The sequence below is a fragment of the Magallana gigas genome, chromosome 9, assembly GCF_963853765.1.
Source record: "Magallana gigas chromosome 9, xbMagGiga1.1, whole genome shotgun sequence".
Classification (NCBI taxonomy): domain Eukaryota; kingdom Metazoa; phylum Mollusca; class Bivalvia; order Ostreida; family Ostreidae; genus Magallana; species Magallana gigas.
This window is the reverse complement of record NC_088861.1, coordinates 31,257,333-31,279,615: the sequence shown is the minus strand read 5'-3', so window position 1 is coordinate 31,279,615 and position 22,283 is coordinate 31,257,333.

The following is a 22,283-nucleotide window of genomic DNA, read 5'->3' as shown; positions in this document are numbered from 1 at the left end:
TCATGAGACACAGAGAGTTAACAGCCTGATCATTTAAACGAGGGCTTGTCGTATATCATCAATAAGGAATGATAATGCTGGTTGGGGAATGGGGTTATTTTCCAATGACTGGCAGAATAAACATATTGACATGCACTTTTTTTAATAATAAGATTCAACATGTAAAATTCAGAACTTTCAACTGATAGCTAGGGACATTATCATAATATTGTGATCGTAACATTTAATAACAATAGACGTTAATAAATAAAACATACTAATTATAAAGTTAACGACATGTTGCATTCTTCTGTCAAGTTGTATCTATGCATAATGTTAAATAAATGCTATATACAGCATAATTAAAATACATATTAAAGAAAAAAAAATACTGAATATTTAAAAATCTGATTTTTTTTCTTCAAATTAATAGTACAGTGGGGTACAGGGCTGGTCAGTGCCCTGTACAGTGGTGTACAGTTGGGTACATTGGAAGTCAGTAGGACTGTACAGTGGGATACAGTGTTGTTCAGTAGATATGTACAGTGGGGTACAGAGGGGTACAGTGGAAGTCAGTGAAATGTACAGTGAGGTACAGTCAATGTACAGTAGATGTCAGACAATCAGTGGATTTGAATTCAGTAGTGTCACTGTTCGATAGAGACGCATTAATGACTTCAGAATATACAATTTGTTTTAAAATCGATTCACGCATTCTCGAGATTTTCTGAATTTTTTTAGAAGTCCTGAAGCGGTAGTCCGCGTATCTCAGTGATGTGAGAGTGGTGGACATGTGCCCAGGCGACCCGGGATCAGTCCCTAAGTGCTGAATGTTTTTTCTTTCTAAAGTGTGTTTTGAATCACGATTTTATCTTTAAAATGATAAATTTTTATTTTTCAGGTTTTAACTTTATCAGAAATTTTAATAATAGCGCTTTCGTCCAGCACACAAAGAGCTCGTTTCAAAATACCTTTGATTTTTTCAAATAAAAAAATATATATTTTTTCCCAACTTTTTATGTTTTTACTTATTTTTGGGTGTTCTTTAAGGTGATGAATACATTTTTGAAATGTATTCAGATAATCAAATGGATGACCCTTTGTTCCTCTCAACAAGTTTAAAGTAATTATTTTCTGTCCCTTTTTCTCAAAAACGATTCAGTCGATTTTATTGAAATTTTCAGATCTTATTTACGACAACATTTGTAAAAATAAAATGAAACGAGGTTTTTGTGGTCATCATTTCCGGTCCCGAGATTTTATGTTTATGCTTGTTCACAATTTTTCTTCAACAGTTTTAAAGATAGAACTTTCAAATTTTTAGAGATGGTAGAGAGTGACCTTTGCATATCCGAACGTCCACCGTCACTTCCGGTCGTCACCGGAAGGAAATCTTAATTTTTCATTTTTTTATACTTGAATTTTTTATTCCATAGAGACAGATTTATAACTTCAGAATATGTTATTTGGTTTAAAATCGATCAACTCATTCTCGAAATTTTGGGCTCCAAAGTCCTGAAGCGACAGTCCGCGTAGCCCAGTCGTTAAAATGTTGGTTTAGTCCCCGAATGCCGAATATGTTTTCTTTCTTAATTGTGTTAATATTTAGGATTTCATATTTGAAATGATAGATTTTTCTTATTTTCAATTTAATTTTATAAAACAATCTCAAAAATAGCAACTTTTTAAAGTATCGTTTAAGTATAATTATATGTCTATTGAAATTGTAACAGAGGTTTAAATGGAATTTGATGACGTGTTTATAAATGCAAGAAAAGAACAGCTTTCTCTATTGTCTACTTTATGGTGCACTTTAACGAAAGACCTTTCGTTGATAGCATCTAGCGTCTAGTTATTATTTTTTTTCCACAAATTTTGTGCACGCGATTTCTCATAAACTATCTAACCGATTTCAACTTTTTTATTTTGTTTTTAATATTTCTGCCGTTGTCACCTCCTGTATTGATTTAATGCTAATTTCGTAAACTGTACGACCCATTTTGTGCACACTTGATCTAAAAAACTATCAGAGATACAAACATAAAATCAAGTTTTGTTTATTGTTTTTGTTTAACACTAGTGCAACCATTCTTCAGAGCTCGCTATTACTCAAAAATTGGGTACACATTTTTGAATCCCCCTTTTTTTGTACACACGATTTCTCAGAAATGGCACATTAGATTTTCTTAAAATTTGCCGGTATGATAAAAAATAATATTTTGAGTATTTTTTTTTCATTTTTTTCAAAATTCATTCCCCATCGCCAGTTTCCTGTCCCGCGACAAAAAGCTTGTGACATCGAGATTTAAAAAACGATTAGGACTTGAGCATTCAGACTTTGCAGGATTATAGACCAATAGTTGTAGATATTTTTAAGCTATAAATATTTTGTTTTGTTCGTCATAACTTTCGGTCTTCACCGGAAGCACTTCACCACTGTTTGAGGGCATTTAATTTATTTCATATAGAATTTAAGTATAAGTTATAATCCTTACATATATCATCTATCCGATGTTAAATAAACAAAACAATTCGACTTCCGGTGAGATATGTCAAATCTCTAAAATAGCCTTTGTAAATAAATGTTTTACCCACCTGATCTCAGAAAGTGCAAGAGATCAATACTACCATAGATGATAGACATTTAATAGAAAATGTGTTTAACTGCTTCCATTTTGTCAACCATCACTTCCGGTCCTCAACGGAAGGGTTTAAACAAATCAAGTTGGTTGAATGTTTAACTGTTTTTCTTTGACAGTTTTGGTAAAATTGATAAACAATAAAGTACAGTTGTCTAATGTTCAAGAAATACTTACTTTCATTTTCACAGAGCATTTCCGTTTGTCCGTTTTCTGTCCAGAGACAAAAAACATTGACTTCACGAGATCTCAAAAATGGTGACGACTTGAACAACCAAACTTTGTGGGATGTTTGTATCTGTGTTAATATTATTTTGATTCGTCGTCGCTTCCGGTCGTCAAAGGAAGCACTTAAAAATCATAATTTACCTTATGTTATGTATTTTACATGGAATGAATATATCAGTATAAAATCGTATATATGTTAACTGTACCTGTACAATTGATATATAAGCAAACATATTCTACTTCCGGTAAGATATATAAAATATCTTAGGTTAGTTTCTTTTTAACAAAATTGATACCAGCGAGATTTTAGTCACTGTAAGTGATTGAGACACGATGTTTTTATGAATGATAAACAATTGATTGAAGATGTGTTGAACAGGTTTTATTTTGTCAACCGTCACTCCTGGTACTCACCGGCAGAGCTCACACAATTCTTTTTTTTACACGTTTAATTGACTTTCTTGGGTGTTTCATCTCGACTGGTAAACAGTTATGTACGTGTACACTAGGCAAATGTACAAGAATTACCATCTTTTATTTTCATTAATCACTTCTGTTCTTCTCTTTACGGTCCTGAGACAAAAAAACCTAGTTTCAACAAAATATCAGATTTGGCAGAGAGTATCGTTATTTTTTCGAATCAAGTCGGAATTTAGACCTAGTTGTTACTTGTAACGAGATCTAGTTATTAACAAATAATTGTTCAGTTAAAAGTTATATCAAAACGTATTTAGAGCCCCTTTGGTTCCTAATTTGAGGGGATAGTCCCTTTTTCATAATATCAAATAAAAAAGTCTTAATTGTACAAGGATTTTGTTCAACACAGGTTAAGGAAGTGTTGAAAGATTTATAGATATCTGAACATCAGTATATTTAGGGGCCGACTCTTTAATTTCCTACCGGGGCCATAAACTCAAAAGTTTTAAGGTAGCGTATTGTTAAGAACATCACTTTTAGCAACTTTCGTTCAACATTGCTTTAAAAAAAATCTGCTTTTCTAGATAGTAATGGTCAATGTTTTGGACTTTTTACCCCTTGGAACCCATATTTACGTACCATGTGATTAAAGTAGGGTAATTTAAAGATAAACAGCTGTACAATAAATGTGTGTTTGATATAAAATGAAAGCTCGTGTAATTCTTACCAACTCTCGCATTACATGTTGAACAAATTATTAACAGGTTAACAGATATTTTTTACAAAACGTGTTAAAAATTTTGCCAAAAATGTAGGTGCTAATTTTCAACTTTTAGCGACCTTCAGCGCATTGCACATTTTCCACAATGCCAGTACGGAGGATCATCCTTGAAAGTTACATGTTTCTATTACGATTAATTTTGGAGAAAATGGCCTTTAAAGGCTCACAAAGTCTTCAAAATCTCAAACTGGAAGTGACATCATCAGCTCAAAATTTGATAATCGCAAGAACATTTATTCAGATTCTGGCATTGTATAACCCCACTGAGCATTAAAAACAAGCAGTGGAAGAAAACAAGAAAACAAAATTAAGAACATTAAATTAATTCACTAGAAGTTTTAGGTTTCAACCTTCTTGCTTTTTATTCTGTATAACCATCTCTTTTCTGCTAATGAATAGCAGAACGTATTTAAAGCATGCGTTTATGTTGCATACCTTTAAATGCTAAAAAAAGTCTTACTTAATAGAATTTAATTTTTATGTCCATATTGTAATCTTTTTTGTAAAATACACAGTTGCTTTTTAAAGTATTTGAATGATTTAAAACAAAGTGACTAATCTGCATTATTTTGCAATTGGTTTTGTATATTTGCAATAGTATATTTTTTTTCATTTATACATGTATACTACACAGTCCTATAAAATTAGCAAAATTTAAAGCTTTTAAAATGATTTCAAAGAGCATTGATCATTTAAATTGGAAAGAAAACCCATTATTATTTATTATTCGCATTTCAGTGTGCAATGATGAATGTTTGAAGGATTATCTTTAATTAGGACAGCAAAAATTATCGATAATGGAGTGGTTCGTTGCTTCAAGTGGAATATTTGCTGTCCTAATTAAAGATGCTCCTTCAAACATCCATCATTGCACACTGAAATGCGAATAATGAATAATATTACATTCCTGTTAAATAGAGGAGAACAAACATTTATTGTACAGCTGTTTATCTTTAAATTACCCTACTTTAATCACATGATACGAAAATATGGGTTCCAAGGGGTAAAAAGTCCAAAACATTGACTATTACTATCTAGAAAAGCAGAATTTTTTTTTAAAAGCAATGTTGAACGAAAGTTGCTAAAAGTGATGTTCTTAACAATATGCTACCTTAAAACTTTTGAGTTTATGGCCCCGGTAGGGAATTAAAGAGTCGGCCCCTAAAAATACTGATGTTCAGATATCTATAAATCAGTCAACAATTCCTTAACCTTAGTGGAACAGAATCCTTGTTCAATTAAGACTTTTTATTTGATATTATGAAAAAGGGACTAGCCTCTCAAATTAGGAACCAAAGGGGCTCTAAATACTTTTTAATATAACTTTTAACTGAACAATTATTTGTTAATAACTAGATCTCGTCACAAGTAACAACTAGGTCTTTCGTCCGATTTGATTCGATGAAATAAAGATACTCTCTGCCAAATCTGATATTTTGTTGAAACTAGATTTTTTGTCTCCGGACCGTAAAAAGACGAACAGAAGTGATTAATGAAAATAAAAGATGGTATTTCTTGTTCATTTGCCTAGTGTACATAACTGTTTACCAGTCGAGATGAAACACCCAAGAAAGTCAATTAAACGTGTTAAAACATGAATTGTTTGAACTCTTCCGGTGAGTACCAGGAGTGACGATTGACAAAATAAAACCTGTTCAACACATCTCCAATCAATTGTTTATCATTCATAAAAACTTCGTGTCTCAATCACTTACAGTGACTAAAATCTCGATGGTATCAATTTTGTTAAAAGGAAACCAACCTAAGATATTTTATAATTCTTACCGGAAGTAGAATATGTTTGCTTATATATCAATTGTACAGGTACAGTTAACATATATACGATTTTATACTGATATATTCATTCCATGTAAAATACATAAAATAAGGTAAATTATGATTTTTAAGTGCTTCCGTTGACGACCGGAATTGACGACGAATCAAAATAATATTAACACAGATACAAATTTATGGCTACATGTATCATCCCACAAAGTTTGGTTGTTCAAGTCGTTACTGTTTTTGAGATCTCGTGAAGTCAATGTTTTTTGTCTCTTGACAGAAAACGGACACACGGAAATGCTCAGTGAAAATGAAAGTAAGTATTTCTTGAACATTAGACAACTGTACTTTATTGCTTATCAATTTTACCAAAACTGTCAAAGAAAAACAGTTAAACATTCAACCAACTTGATTTGTTTAAACCCTTCCGTTGAGGACCGGAAGTGATGGTTGACAAAATGAAAGCTGTTAAACGCATTTTCTATCAAATGTCTATCATCTATGGTAGTATTGATCTCTTGCACTTTCTGAGATCAGGTGGGTAAAACATTTATTTACAAAGGCTATCTTAGAGATTTGACATATCTCACCGGAAGTCGAATTGTTTTGTTTATTTAACATCGGATAGATGATATATGTAAGGATTATAAATTATACTTTAATTCCATATGAAATATATGAAATGCCCCTAAAAAGTGTTGAAGTGCTTCCAGTGACGACCGAAAGCTATGACGAACTAAACAAAATAGCTTAAAGACATCTACAACTATTGGTCTATAATCCTGCAAAGTCTGAATGCTCAAGTCCTAATCGTTTTTGAGATCTCGATGCCACAAGCTTTTTGTCGCGGGACAGGAAACTGACGATGGGGAATGAATTTTGAATAAAATGAAAAAAAATACTCAAAATATCATTTTTTTTATCATACCGGCAAATTTTAAGAAAATCTAATGTGCCATTTCTGAAAAAACGTGTGTACAAAAAAGGGGGATTTCAAAAATGTGTACTCAATTTTTCGAGTAATAGCGAGCTCTTAAGAATGGTTGCACTGGTGTTAAACAAAAACAATAAACAAAACTTGATTTCATATTTGTATCTCTGATAGTTTTCAAGATCAAGTGTGCACAAAATGGGTCGTAAAATCTACAAAATTATCAATAGATAAATACTGGAGGTGACGACGGCAAAAATAATAAAAACAAAATAAAATAGTTGACATCTGTTGGATAGTTTATGAGAAATCGCGTGCACAAAATTTGTGGGGAAAAAATAATAACTAGACGCTAGATGCGAGTAACGAAAGGTCTTTCGTTAAAGTGCACCACAAAGTAGACAATAGAGAAAGCTGTTCTTTTCTAGCATTTATAAACACGTCATCAAATTCCATTTAAACCTCTGTTACAATTTCAATAGACATATAATTATACTTAAACTATACTTTAAAAAGTCGCTATTATTGAGATTTTTTATAAAATTAATTTGAAAATAAGAAAAATCTATCATTTCAAATATTAAATCCTAAATATTAACACAATTAAAGAAAACATAGTTGGCATTCGGAGACTAAACCAACACTCTAACGACTGTCGCTTCAGAACTTTGGAGCATAAAATTTCGAGAATGAGTTGATCGATTTTAAACCAAATTTCATATTTCATAGTTATTAATGTGTCTGTATTGAATAAAAAATTCAAATATAAATAAATGAAAAATTAAGATTTCCTTCCGGTGACGACCGGAAGTGACGGCGGACGTTCGGATATGCAAAGGTCACTCTATACCATCTCTAAAAATTTGAAAGTCCTATCTTTAAAACTTTTGAAATAAAATAGTGAACAAGCATAAACATAAAATCTTCGATATCTCGGAACCGGAAATGGTGATCACAAAAATCTCGTGTCATTTATTTTACAAATTTTGTCGTAAATAGGATCTAAAAATTTCTATAAAATCGACTGAATCGTTTTTGAGAAAAAGGGACAGAAAAAAATAAATTTAAACTTGTTGAGAGCAGCAAAGGGTCATCCATTTGATTATCTGAATACATTTCAAAACTGCATTCATCACTTAAGATATACATCAAGATTAAAAACAGAAAAAGTTGGAAAAAAAGGTTTTTTTTTAATTTGGAAAAATCAAAGGTATTTTGAAATGAGCTCTTTTTGTGCTGGACAAAAAGCGTTATTATTAAAATTTCTGATAAAGTTCAAAAATGAAATATAAAAATTTATCATTTTAAAGATAAAATCGTGATTTAAAACACACTTTAGAAAGAAAAAACATTCGGCACTTAGGGACTGAACCCAGGTCGCCTGGGCACATGTCCACCACTCTCACATCACTGAGATACGCGGACTCTCGCTTCAGGACTTCTAAAAAAATTCAGAAAATCTCGAGAATGCGTGGATCGATTTTAAAACAAATTTTATATTCTGAAGTCATTAATGCGTCTCTATCGAACAGTGACACTACTGAATTCAAAATCCACTGATATACCCAAAAATTGACTGACATTGTCTGACATCCTCTGTACATTGACTGTACCTCACTGTACATTTCACTGCCTTCCTCCGTACCCCTCTGTACCCCACTGTACATTTCTACTGAACAACACTGTATCCCACTGTACACCACTGTACAGTCCTACTGACTTCCAATGTACCCACTGTACGCCACTGACCAGCACTGTACCCCACTGTACTATTAATTTGAGAAACAAAATCAGATATTTAAATCTTCAGTATATTTTTTTTCTTCAATATTTATTTTAATTATCCTGTATATAGCATTTATTTAACATTATGCATAGATACAACTTGACAAAAGAATGCAACAGGTCGTTAAATTTATAATTAGTATGTTTTATTTATTAACGTCTATTGTTATCAAATGTTACGATCACAACATTAAGATAATGTCCCTAGCTATCAGGTGAACGTTCTGAATTTTACATGTTGAATCTTATTATCAAAAAAGTGCAAGTCAATATGTTTATTCTACCAGTCATTGGAAAATACCCCCCCCCCCCCCAACCAGCAAGGTACATTATCATTCCTTATTGATGATATACGACAAGCCCTCGTTTAAATGATCGGGCTGTTAATTTTCTCATGAGCTGTCTTTAACCTACTAAAAAACAGTCAATCAAACACTGAATCCACAAAATATATTCATGCTTGTTCGTGTACACATGTCCATGAATCATGACTGCGCGCTTGACTACTCCGGTACATTTTGAAGAAAGCGTGCGAGTTTCTAGCTCTTATGTTGATTTCTTTTGATTAAAATATTTAAAAATACATTGCAAATAGTGGGTTTTAATTTTACAAAATAACATATACTGCAGAATGCATTTTACATTTTAAACAGAGAGAGAGAGAGAGAGAGAGAGAGAGAGAGAGAGAGAGAGAGAGAGAGAGAGAGAGAGATATTACACGTACATGTATATCACTTTCTGAGTGTATTGTATTGGTATCATATGTAGTCATAGAAAAGTTCATAATACAATATATGCTGGAACTGGCGGTTGTGATGCCGTAAGGGGATTTTAACGTGCTTATTCCATGTCCTTTGAATATACGTATTAAAAGGTAAATTCGTATTAGAAAATAATCGTTTGATACAAATTACTTACATGTAAAACAACGAGAATGTTTTTAATTGAAGCCCAACCAAAGCATTCTTTTTACATTAAAGTGCATCGGTTAATATGACATAGAGATCGCTGTGCGTCGTTCAACCACAATCTCCGAGTATGACATCAAATAGTTACGCCAAGGTCAACGTGGTATACAAACAGCTGGCACAAAAAATTTAGGGAAGTTTATTAGACACAAAATATATGGACACGAAGTGATTTGTTAAAAACCATTACCTGACACTTTTTATATATCATTTGTTAACACTCGGTCGCTTATATGAGCCCGGGGAGCTGTCAAGCTTACGGGCTAATATACAGCGACCTCGGACTAATAAAGGATGCGATATAAAAATTGTCGCCTCTCTCTCTCTCTCTCTCTCTCTCTCTCTCTCTCTCTCTCTCTTTCTTACTTATTGACATTTATTTTCTAATATTATCTAAACAATACATAATTTAAAAAAAATGTTGACCAATGGCGGTCATAAAGTGGGACCTCCTTTTTACTTTCTGACTGTATTGTTTTGGTACCATATGTAGTCGTAGAAAAGTTCATAATAAAATATATGCTGTAACTGGCGTCTGTGATGCCGTAAGGGGATTTTAACGTGCTTATTCCTTTCTGACTCCGGGCTTCAATTTTTTGCACTAGAAAATTCATGAGAGAGAGAGAGAGAGAGAGAGAGAGAGAGAGAGAGAGAGAGAGAGGATCTATTTTTTTCTTATTAAAACTATGAAACTATATCATCTATATAATGGCAACATTCTTAGCTGTGCAAGAAAAGATACATGTAGATGTATGACATGTGGTGATAACGAACAGTGTTAGAATTCAAAAGTAATTATTTACAATGTAAAGTATCGTAACAGAGTGAAATATTATTTGAACACTGTTTGTTACAGTATCACTACATTTCATTTTTAATTTAACACTATACTTTTTTTTATATTAGCGACTGCTGGGGGAGGGGGAGATATTTATAAATATTTAACATGTTCAATATCCGACTTGATTTAAATAATAGAAAAACGCATCTAAAATGATGAATATAAAGATAATGCAGTTCATTCATACATGTTATATTTTTAAAAATATATATTTCAACTGGATTTAATACTCTAAAGACCACAAATACCCCTATAAGGGAATTACATAATATCTTGAACAAGGTGTCAGACTGACAATTTACAAGGTTGAATATTGCGACATTCAGACATTTTGATCTACTGAAAGTATGAATACTATACACAGACACTGACTCACGGATCTTCCTGTGAAGTAAAACTTCAGACATTTTAAAGTATATACTAAATATTTAGTTACTAGAAAATTGATATTGAAATATATATAAATAATTTCCCCTTTAAATTGGATAAGTTGATTTATTTTGTATGATTTGTACACTCTATATATGTTGTCTTTGGAAACAAATATCGTTTCGCACTAAAATTTTCAGATCTAAATAAATATATGTAAATATAATACAGTTCGAGATTTTGTCATTACAGCGAGTTTTCATTATTTTATTGCAACTGTGACACTACTGTTGGAGCAATTCTCGTTTCAATCCTACAGTGTTGTGTATTTGTTGATCTGGAAAGTGTAAATGTCTCCGAATGCTATTCATGTGAAGGTCTCATTTAACGTCAATCTCGAATGATGTAAAGATTATTTGATTGATTTTTTTTTTCACATTTATGACTAGCTCCTATTAAAGAATGGCATAATTTTTCTCCACCTTTTCCTTTGAACTAAATCATTCTTAAATTTTTCATGTAAAGAAATGCATCTAATTTTGTGAGGTTCTGAAATGTGAAGTAGTAAAACAAATTGAAATGATGCCTTAAAGGCGCCTAGACAGCAATCTGAAAATATTTGCAAGGCAGTGTACAAATATATTTCGCTTGGTATCATAGCAATTTTATCATAAATTATATACCTTCTATCTTTTTTTGAAATCTTAAAAAGAGAGAGAGAGAGAGAGAGAGAGAGCATATCATTGGTTGTGCAGAACACTACAGTGGAGCCTTTTCTCTCATTCAGATTAGGGTGTATTCTGATTAGGTAACTTAAAGGTGTGAATGCCTGCAGGGCATCATTTACCCGTGTGTACGTGTAGTGAAATCATCCGCTAATCCGTATACACCGAAAGAGGTTTAGAAACAAAGCGACTAAATAGGGTGTTCAAATTATTGTAAAAATACTCATGTTTTTATTTTCTTTTTTTACTCAGATTAGTAAACAATTTGTCAAAATCTAATCTGCAATCAATATTTGACATTCTACAAAATAATTTAGTGATACGGCTATACTGTGATGTACCATACAACAATGGCCGACTGGTTTATTTAAACAAAGACATATTTTAGATACATGTACATGTAAATGCTCATGAGCAAAAGAATAATAACTCTGAGATAAATTGCTATAAATGACTATTGGTAGGACCTTTTCTAATAGAGGAAAGCCAGGCCTTAAATGTTAACATTAAAAGTTCGGCCGGACCATTTCACGGACAGGACCTTAAATTATACGACACCGGACATTTGGAAGGATAGTTACAACATTAGAGAGAGAGAAAGAGAAAGAGAGAGAGAGAGGGGGTCTATTTTTGTCTTATCAAAACTATGAAACTATATCATCTATATCATGGCAACATTCTTAGCTGTGCAAGAGAAGATACATGTAGATGTATGACATGTGGTGATAACGAACAGTGTTAGAATTCAAAAGTATATAATTTACAATGTAAGTATCGTAACAGAGTGAAATATTATTTGAACACTGTTCGTTATTACCACATTTCATTTTTAATTTAACACTATGATTATTTGACATTAGCGACTGCTGGGGGAGGGGGAGGGATTTATAAATATTTAACATGTTTAATATCCGACTTGATTTAAATAATAGAAAAACGCATCTAAAATGATGAATATAAAGATAATTCCGTTCATTCATACATGTTATATTTTTAAAAATATATATTTCAACTGGATTTAATACTCTAAAGACCACAAATACCCCTATAAGGGAATTACATAATATCTTGAACAAGGTGTCAGACTGACATTTTACAAGGTTGAATATTGCGACATTCAGACATTTTGATCTACTGAAAGTATGTATACTATACACAGACACTGACTCACGGATCTTCCTGTGAAGTAAAACTTCAGACATTTTAAAGTATATACTAAATATTTAGTTACTAGAAAATTGATATTGAAATATATATGAATAATTTCCCCTTTAAATTGGATAAGTTGATTTATTTTGTATGATTTGTACGCTCTATGTATGTTGTCTTTGGAAACAAATATCGTTTTGCACTAAAAATTTTCAGATCTAAATAAATATATGTAAATATAATACAGTTCGAGATTTTGTCATTACAGCGAGTTTTCATGATTTTATTGCAACTGTGACACTACTTTTGGAGCAACTCTCGTTTCAATCCTACAGTGTTGTGTATTTGGTGATCTGGAAAGTGTTAATGTCTCCGAATGCTATTCATGTGAAGGTCTCATTTAACGTCAATCTCGAATGATGTAAAGATTATTTGATTGATAATTTTGTTTTTTCATTGATCACTAGCTCCGATTAAAGAATGGCATAACTTTTCTCCACTTTTCCCTGTAAACTAAATCATTCTTTAATTTTTTATTTGTAAAGAAATGCATCTAATTTTGTGAGGTTCTGAAATGTGAAGTAGTAAAACAAATTGAAATGGTGCCTTAAAGGCGCCAAGACAGCAATCTGAAGATAATTGCAAGGCAGTGTACAAATATATTTCGCTTGGTATTATAGCAATTTTATCATAAATTATATACCTTCTATCTTTTTTGAAATCTTAAAAAGAGAGAGGGAGAGAGAGAGAGAGAGAGAGAGAGAGAGAGAGAGAGAGAAAGAGAGAGAGAGAGCATATCATTGGTTGTGCAGAACACTACAGTGGAGCCTTTTTTCTCTCTCAGATTAGGGTGTATTTTGATTTGGTAACTTGAAGGTGTGCATGCCTGCAGGGCTTCATTTACCCATGTGTACGTGTCGTGAAATCCTCCGCTAATGCGTATACACCGAAAGGGGTTTAAAAACAAAGCGACTAAATAGGGTGTTCAAATTATTGTAGAAATAGTCATGTTTTTATTTTCTTTTTTTACTCAGATTGGTAAACAATTCGTCGAAATCTAATCCGGAATCAATATTTAATAGTCCACAAAATAATTTAGTGATACGGCTATACTGTGATGTACCATACACTAATGGCCGACTGGTTTATTTAAACAAAGACATATTTTAGATTCATGTACATGTAATTGCTCATGATCAAAAGAATAATAACTCTGAGATAAATTGCACTAAGTGACTATTGGTAGGACCTTTTCTTATAGAGGAAAGCCAGGCCTTAAATGTTAACATTAAAGGTTCGGCCGGACCATTTCACGGACAGGACCTTAAATTTTACGACACCTGACATTTGGGAGGATAGTTACAACATGAGAGAGAGAGAGAGAGAGAGAGAGGGTCTATTTTTTTCTTATTAAAACTATGAAACTATATCATCTATATCATGGCAACATTCTTAGCTGTGCAAGAGAAGATACATGTAGATGTATGACATGTTGTGATAACGAACATTGTTAGAATTCAAAAGTATATAATTTATAATGTAAATATCGTAACAGAGTGAAATATTATTTGAACACTGTTTGTTACAGTACGACTACATTTCATTTTTAATTTAACACTATACTTTTTTTGATATTAGCGACTGCTGGGGGAGAGGGAGGGATTTATAAATATTTAACATGTTTAATATCCAACTTGATTTAAATAATAGAAAAACGCATCTAAAATGATGAATATCAAAAAAATTCCGTTTATTCAATTATGTTTTATTTTTAAAAATATATATTTCAACTAGATTTAATTCTCTAAAGACCACAAATACCCCTATAAGGGAATTACATAATATCCTGAACAAGGTGTCAGACTGACAATTTACAAGGTTGAATATTGCGACATTCAGACCTTTTGATCTACTGAAAGTATGTATACTATACACAGACACTGACTCACGGATCTTCCTGTGAAGTAAAACTTCAGACATTTTAAAGTATATACTAAATATTTAGTTACTAAAAAATTGATATTGAAATATATATAAATACTTTCCCCTTTAAATTCGATAAGTTGCTTTATTTTGTATGATAATTGGACTCTGAGTTTTGAATACATGCAAGGATCGGAGGATATGGGAGGGGGGGGCAGAGAATAATTCAATTTTTTAAAACTTACATTGAACAACTATCCAAAATATGTCCAAGCTCCCCCAAAAATCGATGATATCCCTCTCCTTTCCCTGAAAAAAAAAAATCCTGACCTAGCATGTAATTATATATGAACTTAAAGAAATAAAAGCCCATTTTTTTCTCTTGTAAGCAATAGGAAAGAATCAAAACAAATCCAGATTTTGGTTTCAAATAAAGTAAATATTCAATTCATTGTTCAAACATATAAATAACTTATTAAAAACATTGGTACAGTGGGTTACAGTGGAGTACAATGTTTGTCAGTACCCTGTACAGTGGTGTACATTGGGGTACAGTGCTGATCAGTGCCCCGTACAGTGGTGTCCAGTGAGGTACAGTGCTGGTCAGTGGTAGGTACAGTGCTGTCCAGTGGAGTACAGTGGCTCTGTACAATGGTGTACAGTGGGATACAGTGTGGTACAGTAGCTCTGTACAGTGGGTGTACAGTTGATTTATAGTAGGGTACAGTGATTATACAGTGAATATACAGTGGATGTCAGACAATGTCTTTCAATTTTGGGGAATATCAGTGGATTTTGAATTCAGTAGTGTGACATAAAATTGAAAAATGGCTGGGTTTGTTTTTCCTTCCGGTGACATCAAGAAGTGACGGCGGACGTTCGGATATGCAAAGGGCATTGCGGCAGGACACATTCTACCATCCCTTAAAATTTGAAAGTTCCATCTTAAAATACTTTTGGAGAAAAATCGCGAACAAGCAAAAACATTAAATAAATAATATCTCGGGACTGGAAGTGACAACCAAAAAATATTTCGTGAAATGTTCTTACAAATTTTGTCATAAGATCTGAAAAATTCTATAAAATCGACTGAAGCGGTTTTAGAAACGGAATACCTTAATAACAATATTTATAACAAGACGCTAGTTGCGAGCAACAAGAGGTCTTCCGTTTGAGTGCACCATCAAATAGACTAAAGGAATAGTTGTTCTTTTCTATCATTTCAACAATTCATCAAATTCCATTTAACCCTCTGCAAGAATTTTAATTGGCATGCAATTATTCTTAAATTATACTTAAAAAGTCGCTACTATTGCAATTTGTCATAAAATTAAAGTGTAAATAAGTAAAATCTATCATTTTAAATATAGAATCATGAATATTAACACAACTAAGGAAGAAAAAATAGTCAGCACTGGGGGACTGAACCCAATTTGCCTAGGCACAAGTCCACCACTCTAACGGTGGAGCTGCGTGGACTCTCACTTCAGGACTTTGGAGCCCCAAATCTCGAGATTGCGTTGATTGATTTGAATTTTTTTCTTCATATTATGAAGTTACGAATGTGTTTCTATCAAAGAGTAACATATTTTTTTTAAATTGTTAAGAAATGACTTGTTGTTTTTTTTTCTTTCCTTAAGGTGACAACTGGAAGTGATGACTGACGTTTAGATATGCAAAAGGCACTGCGGCTGACGACTCTCTACCATCCCTAAAAATTTGAAAGTTCTATTTTTGATGTTTTTTGAGAATAATTGTGAACAAGCAAAACCATAAAATGTTTCATAAATCAGGACCGGGATTGACGACCAAAAACTTGACGTGGTAATTTCTTTAAATTTTGTCCTGAGTAATATCTGAAAATTTCATGAAAATCGGCTGAAGCGTTTTTGAGAAAACATGACAGAAAAAACATGAACAAGAAGAGAGAGATGAGGAACTATGTACAATTCAAACATGTAAATAATCTGTAAACAACAATTTGAATAAACGCATGACTGTATACATGCATGCTTGTATCCACGTATGTAGATAAACATTAAACAACCCTCCGTTTTAACGAGGCCGAGTACAGAACGAGTACGCACGCTTTCGCGCAGCGTTTCATTTGTATTGTGACGTCATCTTTTTGCTTTGTTGACGCCATGGCGGGATAGTTTCAACTGCAGATATTCAGCGAAATTTGTTGAAAATAGCTCGTTTGATGTGTAAAATTAATGTTATATTGTGGAATAAATATAAATGTCTCGAAGTATAAGCTATATTTGGGCTCGGGTCGAAAACGTGAAGAGGGTTCAGCAAGCCTAACCCTCTGTCACGTTTTCTTAATTCACCTAAATATCGCTTACTTCATTTATTTCAAGACATTAACCATGTATTTTATATTAATTACCCTTAAAATGTGATGTTATATATTTATTTATTACTTAAATATATCTTAATGTTTTAATAATACAATAAAGATCACCATTTTCGTCTTTGTCAAATAAAAAATAGCCATTTTCTGACAAACTGGAAAATTGGGCGTACAAAAAATAACTTTGATAAGACCCCTGGAACAAACCAGGAGGTAAAAGGGTTTTTTTATTTGACAATTTGATGCCTTTAAGCTATAAATTTAATATGTAGAACAGAAAAAGAAATCCCTAGGGCAGAAGTTTAAAAAATGTGCAAATTTGGTACATTTCAAGCAAAATCCCATAGGGGCCTATGTTAAAAATTAATAAACTTTGAGATGGCCCCTTAAACAAACGGTGTGGTAAATGTCTTATCTTTTTATCTTAAAATAATAATTATATCAGGAGAAATTCTTGTAAAGAATTTCATTCAAAAATCTAGGGCAGAAAAAAATTAAACCCGGCCTCGTTAAGTCATATAGAATAATTGAACATGGGCATTTTGTTAGGAGAACGGTTATTTCTTACTTGCAGTCGCTAAATGTTGTGTGGATACAGTAATTAAGATGGTGGCATTTTTTTGATGCCGGCAAAGCGACCCAGTGATCTCTAATGCGGTTGTGTGGTTTATTCCCACCTGGTTAAAATTCTTTAAAATTACCTGCTATTTTTTTATTTAATTAAAAATTCACTAAAGGTCATTAACAGAACAGACTATAATTCACCTGTAATTACTTTCCATTGTTTTTTTACACACTTACCTGTGCACCATTCCCACTTAGCTAAAATCAGTCACCCATAATAAAAATATCAGAATTTTAGCTAAGTGACAAACACCGGTCGTATTGCAGGGGTGCTTCGGCAGCATGACTTTGATGCAGAGATGCTACGAGAGTCTGACTTTAGATAGCTGCTGACAGAATCGAGACTGTCATAAAGCAAGAAATTAACGGTATTTGGAAACGAGCTCTATTTTTGTACTTAAAAGCCGCTATTAATTTGATTTATGATTATTTTATAATAAAACACATACAATTCTAATGTTTTAAAGATAAAATCGTTAAACAAAACACAATTAAGAAAAAAAAGCATTCGGTACTCGGGGAATGAAGCCAGGTCGCCTGGACTTCGCTGACTCTCACTTCAGTACACTAGAGACCAAAACCTCGAGAATGTGTGAATCGATTTTAAAACATTTAATATTCGAATGTTTTGAGAGCGTCTCTGTCGAAGAGTAAAATAAACAAATTTCAAAACAAAAAGGTTGAAAAATGACTTATTTCTTCTGGTAACGCCCGGGAGTGACGGCTGACATTCGGATTTGCAAAGGGCACTGCGGCAGGACCTTTTCTACCATTCCTGAAAATCAGAAAGTTGTATCTTAAATATTTTTGGAGAAAATGTGAACAAGCAAAAATATAAATTCTTTAATATCTCGTAACCGGAAGTGACGACAAAAAAAATATCGTCTTAATTTCTTACAAATTTTGTCATAAATAAGATCTGAAAATTTCAAGAAAATTGGCTGAAGCGTTTTTTGGAAAACGTGGGAGAAAAAATAATTATAACTAGACGCTCGTTACGAGCAACAAGGTCTTCGGTGTGAAAACACCTTAAAAGGCTATCGGGACAGGTTTTTTTTCATTTCTCAACACTTTCTTCAATTCCAGTAAGTCTCTCTAAGGATATTAACAAACATATCTTCATTCTAGGAAAAGGCAATGTTACTGTGATTTTTGATAAAATTTGAAAAAAAAGAATAATTAAAATCCATCATTTTAAAGACAACATTTTAAGTCGAAGAGCAATTAGGGAAGAAACAAATATTTCTTTTAAAGGAATGATCGGTAATGATGATATATTAATAGCTAAAAGCAATCAACATGATCAGTTTGATGTAAAATAATTTAAAAAGTACTGTATTTTTACAAAATATAGAATATTTTGAATCTGTAAACCATAATTTCATCGTTAAAAACTGTCAACAAATTTCATTTTGAAAAACATTTAGGTAAAGCCGTTCGTAAACTTCTTTTCTAGTTTAATATTTTCAACGTAATTATTAAATGTTAATGTATCTTCTTGTTCTTCAGAATACTGAGTATGGCTCTTCAAAGAGCATTAATACGTATACAAAGAAAGAGTTGAATTAAAATAATTTAATGAGACCGAAAAACATTGAATGCCATCATAACTTGCTATTGAGGTCGCATTAACGTAACCTTGTTTATAAATCAAGCCGTCTTCCTAGCTACTATTATGCAACATCAATGGATCGAGGTCAGTTCATGCAGCATCTTATGACTGGGGTCAGTTCATCGAGATCAACTGCATTACTAAATGAATATTTCGATCGAAATTCTTACAAAATGTGCATTCTTGAATTAACAGGTCGATATTCATTGTATGTTTGTTTGCATCTCTTAAGGTAAATTAATTGAAATAAAACTGAATAAAATGTTATATAAATACTAAACCAAACTTCAAGTTTTTATAAGAACTACTTATGCAAGCGGAAGGTGTGCGCACGTGGAAGCATTTGCCGGATGCCTCATATGGACACAACAAGGATCGGCCGAAGCCGGGGATTGAACCCATGCCGCCTGGACAAAAGTAGATCGATTTTTTAACAAAAATACATATTCTGCATTCATTAATAAAGCACCTGTATCGTAAAATGGCAAAAAAATTAAAACCAAGAAAAAATGTTTTCCTCCAGTTACGACTGGAAGTGACGGCGGACGTTCGAATTTGCAAGGTGCACTGCAGCTGAAGAACAAAAATCGTCACTGAACTTTTGATACAGAGAGAGAGAGAGAAGCTGAGAAGTAAGAATTTTGAATATAAAATCCAATAATATTCCCTACAATTAACTTACTTTGGCTACCATTTACTGTACATTAACTGTACCTTTCACTGACTACCACTGTACCCCACTATACAGTCATACTTGAAGCTCTGTACCCCCACTGTATGGCACTGTACAGGAACTGACCAGCACTGTACCCACTGTACGCCTCTGTACCATTGATTTGAAAATTAAAATATTTCTTAAAATCTTCAGTATGATTTTTTCTGACATATTCACTTTTTTCTAACATATGTGTAGCATTAACAAAAGGTACATGGAGAAAAATGCAACAGGTCGTTAAATGTATTAAATGTTTTATAATTTACTAATTTTCATCGTTGTTTAATGTTAGGATCACAAACTAATGATATATTCTTTCAGACATTTCCCCTAGCTAGAAAGATGAATAATCTTAATTTCACATGCTGAACCCGTTTTTTAAAAAAGTGTATGAATTTCATATAATTGATATGTTAATTTTGTAAACTGGCGGTCATAAGCATATAAAATACATTTTCCTTACCAGCAAGGATACACAATTAACACCACAACACATTTACTGACAAGATTGGAAATATACAGATAACGTCACATGTTACAGTCAAAACATTTGAAATAGGCGAGATCATATTGACGCGGACGTCTGAGAAAACACTTGATTGAAACTGTTGTTATAAGAAGCGTATTATCAATCAACCTCAGCATTTTTACTTGCTATATAAGTCAATAGAAAAACATTTTATTTCATCAATAATAGTCATTGTATTACATCAATAATAATCGGATCCCCAACGCAGAGAGATTATTTGCACGGCAAAGCATATTTTCCGATGACTCGTCATAAGTCTGAAACCAAGTGGGGGCAATTTTTAAACGGGGTTTATTCCCAGAGGAGAATAATTAATTCAAATTTTGATTTAATAAATTAATACATGTATTATATCCAATTAAACATTTCGCTAGGCTAATTTTTACGGATACGCATGATCATTGTTAACCTAACCTAGCTATACACTTATAAAAAAAGTATCACTTATATCGACATATTGACGATTTCTGTGGTACTTAAAAATCGGAGGAAAGATTACAATCAAAACTAGCTATGTTGGAACTGGCGGTTGTGGTGCTGTAAGGGGATTTATTGTGCTTTTACCTTTCTGACTTGGGGTCTCAAATTTTAGCACTAGAGAGTCCATGAGAGAGAGAGAGAGAGAGAGAGAGAGAGAGAGAGAGAGAGAGAGAGAGAGAGAGAGAGAGAGAGAGAGAGTTCATTGTGTTTTATAGTGTTCAGGAAATCGGTTTATAGTCAGCATATGTAAATAAACGCATGTATACATTCATGCAGGTATCTATATATGTGAATAAATACTAATCAGTCCTCCTTTTAAAGCCATGTAGAATACCTAAAACGCGGGTGCATTTGCATAGCTAAATGTGTGTGCATACAGTCATTGAGATTGCCGCATTTCCGTGATGCCGGCAAAGCGACCCAGCCAAATCTACTGCGGTCGGACTGCAGGGGAACTTCAGCTGCACTTCTTTGATGCAGGCGATGTGACAAGCGTTTGAATAGAGCGAACTGCTGACAGAAACGATCTATTTGTACTAAAACAAGAAAGCTGCTATTATTTTCATTTTTAACTGGACGCTCGTTGCGAGCAATGAAAGGTCTTCCACTTGAGTGCACCATAAAATACACTATAGAGATATTTATTTGGTTTTTTTCGATCATTTCTAAGCACGTCATCAAATTCCATTTCATCCTTTATATGAAATTCAATATACATATAATTGTGCTTAAATTTTACTTTAAAAAGTCGTTATTATTATAAATGAAAATTCTAAACTTTATATGTTAAATCTTAAATCTGATTTTTAAAAAAGTGCGTGAACTTCAAAAAATAAATATGTTAATTTTGTAAACTGGCGGTCATAAGCATACGAAAACACACCTCCCTAACCAAAAAGGTAACATAATTAATGTAACACAGCACAAAGGAAACATAGTTCTAAGTTCAAATAACTTTAATAAGGTTACGAAGCCAAAGATAAAGTAAATACAAATCAGGTAAGAAAGTTATCTCGGTTACAAAGTCCAATACTAGTGTAAAAGTATAGTTATCGTTCCAAGCAACAAGTACACCAGACAACACAGTCTCTGACGGGAGAAGTTGTGATCGTATAGCTTTAAGGTTTCATGATGGCTGGAGAGTATGCTCTTCCTCACTGGTGGTGGTTTAAAGGACTGATCTCTTCTTACCAAGTCCGAATAGTTATAATCAAAGGTGAAAGTCTTAAGATGACAGAACATCCATCATTACTCGATGGTATTGTCATAGATAATGTATGATCTCCACGGTAATGGTCAAAATGTCCCTGAGTTGTCATCAGGTGTTGGTACACCCATCCATCACTCCCATGTAGAAGGTAAAGTCAGTGACCATATCCCTCGAGGCGTCGTATACTGATGTACAGGTAACGGTCCGTGCATGCATGATTAAGCACGGCTCTGGTCGAGT